Source organism: Anguilla anguilla, chromosome 6 (genome assembly GCF_013347855.1).
Source record: "Anguilla anguilla isolate fAngAng1 chromosome 6, fAngAng1.pri, whole genome shotgun sequence".
NCBI lineage: Eukaryota > Metazoa > Chordata > Actinopteri > Anguilliformes > Anguillidae > Anguilla > Anguilla anguilla.
This window is the reverse complement of record NC_049206.1, coordinates 19,396,914-19,403,644: the sequence shown is the minus strand read 5'-3', so window position 1 is coordinate 19,403,644 and position 6,731 is coordinate 19,396,914.

Genomic DNA, 6,731 nt, shown 5'->3' with positions numbered 1-6,731 from the left:
GTTGAAGACCAGGCTTGACGCACTGCTAGGTATTCTCAAGTCAGCAGTTGAATGGTGCACTTGTTCTTGTCGTCAAACATTCTTAAGTTTTGTCTTATTTATTTGCAGAAACGTGGGTCCAAACGAGTACACATTTGGGCATTTCTGCATCATGCATTTAAAGGACTAAAATCCATGACCTTCTCACAACACAGATTACAAGGGCTTGACACTGTTTTCATGTACACTTTCTGTGCTGTGGTCCCTTCTCTACCTGTTACCCTCTGTGCTCTTGTCTGATAAAGTAAAAATATGAAAACAGGGAGAATGGTCCACTCTTCTTTTAACTATTGCTCTATATCCTAGAACAAACAAAGGCCATTAGAAAAATCATCAATCATCAAAATCATCAGAAATAGTAGGTATACTGTTTTTAGACAGTCTGTGAAAAGAGAACAAACTTCCACGTGAATGTAATGGATGGCTGTTAAAATAGGGAAGTGGACATGCCTTTCTTTTGATGAGCTAAATGGCAAAATGGGTCCCAGATCTGCACTTTCTGCTTTGCTTTCAGAGTAAATATATTAGCCCTTGATTTGAGAGATTTTAGTAATTTTACATAACAATGTTACATTAACTGCTAATGCAGTGGAAATCATTCATTCATGTGGCAATCGTAGTTTATAGCATTTTTGAGGCTGGAACATTACATTTGTTTGGAGTGATTATTTTGCCCAGATTCAAAAATCAGAACTGGTTCCTCAGTAAAATAATGTTTGCAGAACAGATGCCCAAAACCATATTTAATACAATGCATTAAAATCAAATCATATTTTACACTTTCTTGAAGGGGCTACAGAAGGCCCTTCAGAGTGTGTAGGGATAAACCATATTTATTTCTGCAAAGTTAGTGGAATTTTTAGAGAAATATCATGAGAATACTCTTCCAATGAGAATGCTTATGAGTAGTATGCTATTTTAGGCAGTCTGCAGTTTAATTATGAGAATTTTATTCACAGTTGCTTTGTTCCATATAAAATTAGAAATGATAATTAATTACAGCTTAAGATACATTTTTACAACAATATTGATATTTGGATCAATCTATTAAGGTCTACCTAAATATTACTGTGCCCTTTATTCAAGGATTTAGAGGTAAGCAAAAATGATTGGTAAATTGTAGACATGGGTAAAATGATTATTCAACATAATAATAAACAATTTACTTTAACCCTTTGAAGTTTTACTGGCATATGAAAAGAGTTAAAGTATTGCAAATGCATATTAAACCCAGGTGTCGTGGGTCATTAAAATTATTTTTTTATGTTTGGTGGGATTGAAATGTCCATTAAAAAGCTTTGCATACTTTGGCCAGTTTATTTCACTGTAAGATTAAGATATCGCACTTATCCAGAGTATTTATGATGTGGGGCAATAATAATTGCGGATTACCTTCAAATAGTAGGATATTATCTGAATATAAAGATTATGCAGAGATTGAAACAAGCAATCCTGATTGCCTTGAGAAAGTGGTGCGAGAGATAAAGGACTAAAAAAAATTCACTATTAATCCATTTAACAATTTTTTTGTTTTTAAACATAAGACATACCAGCAAAGAATCTTTTGAGGAAGAACAAAAATGTAAGCTGGGAATTTCTTTTTATGTGATAGTGATTGCTAGCTGCATTTATACCCTGAAAATGAGGACATCGGTTTTTTTCTCATCACTCATACTTCACAAATAGGCGGAATTATGTATTTGGTCCCTGTGCAGACTACATTATGCACTGTCCACCATATAATATGCTTTTCGAATAATAAAATGGAACATATATTAAGACCTTTCCTTTCATCAGAGTTGTCATTGCTCTTCAGTCTAAATACTGCTTCAGAAATAGTGCTATGCCAGTGCACCTCAAGCAGTAATTAGATATTTAATTTACCTTTGGGTTGGGAGGGCACAACAAGCGAAAGGAAAAGCGAGGAGCTGACATTTCAAAGTTTGATTTCTGGGACATTAGAGGCAAAAAAAACAGAGTAGATATTCAAATCAGTCTCACCAAGGCCATCCAGAGGGAATTACGTCTCCGAACTGTGTTTTACATCGCATTTGCCCGATAATAGGATTTAAAAGCGGAAGGCTTTATTCATGAGCAGGGTGGGTACAGCCCGGCTCAGCTGGAGTTCATGCTGTAATGAGATATTCACAAAGGGCAACTTTTTAAATGCGATCCACGTAATTACATGCCTGTTTCTGATAAAATAGTCAATGGTAAAAGGCAGCGGTCTATGGTATTGAATTCCTCATTAATGCATTCTGGTTAAAACAATGTTTGGCCTTCAAGGGTATGAACCTTTCAGGTTTACTGCCCATTTTATGCCCGTTCTACTGCATATTACAGAACATAATTGTTTATCTGGTAAAATTTTGCACACTACTCTTCCTTGAAGACAAGTACAAACAAAAAGTTTTCAGAGACACACAAACATTCTGTCTATTCTTTATTCTCATATCTGATAAACTGTCGACAGAAACTATGCCAGAAGTCAACAGCCAATATCCAGGCCGTATTGGTTCTTTCACAGCAGCTGAAACAATTTCAACCATGTCTAGAGTGGCTCTGAGGAAATAAGAAAAGTGGCTCTGTGTCTTATTCTCTTGTCCATTCTCGAGAGGTCATTTTCAAATACTTATCTAATCCAAAAATGTTAAAGGTAAACTTTAAATGAATGTTAAAGGGAAAGAGTTCACCCTGAAAATGAATGTTAAAGTATTCATTTTCTTACCCTGAGAAAGGTCTCTGTTGCATATCTTTTTGGTTGGATTAGTCTGCCAAAAAGATTTTACCAAGTTTTATTTCCAAAATTTATATAATTTATGGATGGAAGAGCGAGCTAAGGTTCTGCATGTATATTCTTTCAGTACCAAAAATGATAGGAACAAATGCCATCATTTGCAAAAATTAATAAATCAGAGTGTGAAACCATTTCCTTACTCACACACACATACACACGCACACACGCACAAACACATACACACACTCACACACACGCACATACACACACTCACACGCGCACACACACACACACACACACACACATACACGCAAACACACACAGGTCCATTAATTCATATCATGGACTCAAGATTGACTGACTTTGAGGGTTCTCAGATCGTACGGCTGCTAAGCTTTCCACAGAAAAAAAAAAAAAAGATTTGTGGCTTGCACCAGTTCAGCCTAAGTGCACCTGCTGTTCTCCCTGACAAGGTCTTCGAGGCAGTGGTTCTGAGTGAGCCAGTGAGGAATTGAACTTTCCCGCCCCTCGGGAGTAGTTGCTCGGCAACAGCCTCAGAGTGCAGGGTCCATCAGAGCTACTTTTTCATTCATTCTATTCACAACTTTGGTTGAGATGAAAGGCCTGTGTTCCCACTCAAAGTCTTACCCAACAGCTAATTACAGATTTGCTTTCCATTGAGATTTATACTTTTGTGATTGATGGACTCTAGGTATGCATGCAAATGTAACATCTGAGGATGTGATATTGAACTCATTTGGCTCTGGATTATTATATTGGATGATTTCTTTAAAAAAATGTATACGTGCACTGCCATTGCATTACCCTTTATTGTGGCTGTTTTATTTTGAATCAACTGGTAATGTCTATGTACAGCTGTTGTATGAAGAGTTTCATTCTAATTTTATTTGTGCACTTTCTTTCTCCAGATGTGTAGTGTCATTTGGTTTGAGAAGTTACATGCTTCACGAATGACTAATTTCCTTCCTATTTATCCAGTCCAAATGTTTGCAGCCTGCTGTCATAGAGACCTTTTACGTAACCCTAATCTCAAAACCGGATGCTCTGCAAGTGCAGATTGCATATTTATGAGTTACTGTTGATATCATTCATAACATGAAAGTCAAATGCAATACGAAATCAAAGTATATTTCATCACATTCAGGTCTACATGCAAGGTCATTGCAATGAGTCAGAAAACTGCTGGACTATGATAGAAATGTCGACTTACATAAATCGTTATAAAAGCTATTATATAAAATGCCATACTGGCCTTATGGTAATTGAACAAATATATTTCAATAGGTCCTGAATGTTTACTTTTAATAGCCTATATATGTAATAGTACACTGTTTCACCCTGTACAATGTATCTGTTGCAATGGAAGCCAGAGCAGAGGCTACACTGCAAGATGCAAACAAATTAACTTTGAGAACATTTTGAAGATAGGTTCGTTTTGATACTCAGTTGTTACTTTTCGGGGCCTATTTAGGTGACAGCAGTATTAGGAATTGATCATCTTGTATAGTGCAAATAGTATTTTTTCTCCTCCCTTCTCTGGTTTGGTACTAGTTGCAGACCTATTGGCATCAACATGGGTTGAGTGGCACAAGGGGTGTGTCTATAGGTGGTGCTATTAAGAGGCTGGAAAAGCTAAGTTTCCCAAACCCCCCCAAATAAATAAAAATCAGAAGATGGGGTATACAAGGTTTATGCTCATTTTCTTCACTACTTCTGAATCCTGGCTTTAATTTTGCTCATATAATTTAAAAGCTTGTTACAAAGCATATAGAAACAATGTATATATGTTACACCATTGGAGGTAGGATTGCAATCTGCACCAGAGCAGCATTCCAGGAGAATGTGAGGGAGCAAGTCAATCTAGCACCCACTAACCACAAAGGATGGTGGACCAGTTCAGCCTGGTTTTCAGAAGTATCGCAAAACTGTTTTTGGTACGCAGATGCGAGCCTTCCCTCCTGAATATGTTAAGACATTTGCGTGGTTCGAGTACAGCAAGCAAGCAGATGCAATGTTCTGCTCCCTATGCCAGCAGTTTGTATGTAGTGCCAGGGACCTGGTTTTCACTGTCTGTGGTGTATGGGACTGACAGCCACTATGGGCCAAGAGCCAGTGTCTTCTCTATCACTTCTCCACATCTAGTCAGACAGCACGTGGAAGATTAAACCCAGACAGATGGCTGACACATGATGCTAAGTCCCACTGTTGGCTTCCACTACATGAAGTATTATATTTTAGGTTTTAGGTCCTGTAAAGTTTCCTTTCTTCAGAGTATTCTCATACCAACTGAACCACATTGGTATTAAGAGTTGTATCAGCTGGAAAAAAAACAAAAACAAAAGCCAACTAATTAGCTTTGCCAAATGCGCTACCCTAGCACCGCCTTTGAAATGAAGCTATTTGAAACTGCTGATTTGGCAATGAATAATTTGTTTGCATTTTATCCCACCCAGACCACCTGTTAACTCTAATGAATAGGTTTTTTTTTTTTTAATTTGTTGTATATTTTTATTTGTCATCCATCTTCTCAACCGCAAATAATATTCAGTAATCACTCCTTCACCCTACTTCAGTTTTCTTTCACATATCAGCCAGCTATTTTCTGTACATTCATCTCACCTCCATGTTTTTACCCTCTCTGCCTTGGTGGCACCTGGTACTTTAGCAGGCTAGGCCACCTGACAGCCTGTAATTGAGGATTTCAAAGATTCCATCAAGTCTTGGAAGTGGTGGAGTGATGTAAAATAGAATCCATTTAGGGAAGTAAACATGTTTGAGTACTTCATATTCAAAAGGTTCTATTTTATGAAACAGAATCCCAGCAGCTCACTTCCTGTTGTAAAGGTGCTGTGATTCTGTTTCATAAAATAGAGCCTTTTGAATATGAAGTACATAAAAACATGGTTATTCCCCTAAATTGGTTCTGTTTACATGGTTCCATCACTTCCAACATAGATTCCAAAATAGATTATTTGAAACCATCACTTACATGCGGTCAGGCGGAGTATCCAGCTAAAGTATCAGATACCTCCAAGAAAGGTGTACATCATCTTTGTACTTTTGTGTCTCTGCCTTGTATAATTTTCTTACAAACAACCGTTTAATCTGTTTGTACAAATTAATGAAAGATGTACTAGTAGAAATGTCAGATATGGACCAAACATTTTCCGTAGGTGTCTGAAAGCCTAGTCCGTGAAGAAGCTAGATATTTCATTAACAAGCATTAGTTGTGTCTCTTATTGTTCAGCTGTCCTATAATGGTGAGTTTGTTGGGCAGCCTGTAATTCAGGATTTCAAAGATTCCATCTTGGAAGTGGTGGAGCGATGCAAAATAGAATCCATTTAGGGGAGTAAACATGTTTGAGTACTTCATATTCAAAAGGTTCAGAATCTCGGTTGCTCTCTTCCTGTTGTAAAGGTGCTGAGATTCTGTTTCATAAAATAGAGCCTTTTGAATATGAACTACTTAAACATGGTAACATGGTTACTCCCCTAAAATGATTCTGTTTTACATTGTTCCATTGCTTCCAACTTGTGTTTCACAAAAAAAAAAAAATGTTTCACTAGAAAAAGGCGAACTAGACTAAACAAAAAAAATCAACCACTAAAACAATCAATTAAACAATCAGGATGAAACACAGAACACAGAAACTCTAGGGAGACGCCTGCTGGTGAACAGCAGGAACCGTGACAGAACCCCCTCCCCTACGAATGGTTCCTGACATTTGATTAGGGGTGTGGGGGTTGCAATGATGGTACTCACGGATTAAGTTAGGATCCAGAATGTTGCACCCAGGGACCCAGGGTTGATGATTGTGGGAGAGACCTTTGAACTTTCTTCTAGGTCTGCTGACATCGGTGGACAAAAGCCCGGGCTGAGGGCACCATCCATTCTCCCTCCATTTCAGGAAACAAATGAGGTTGGAAACCATAC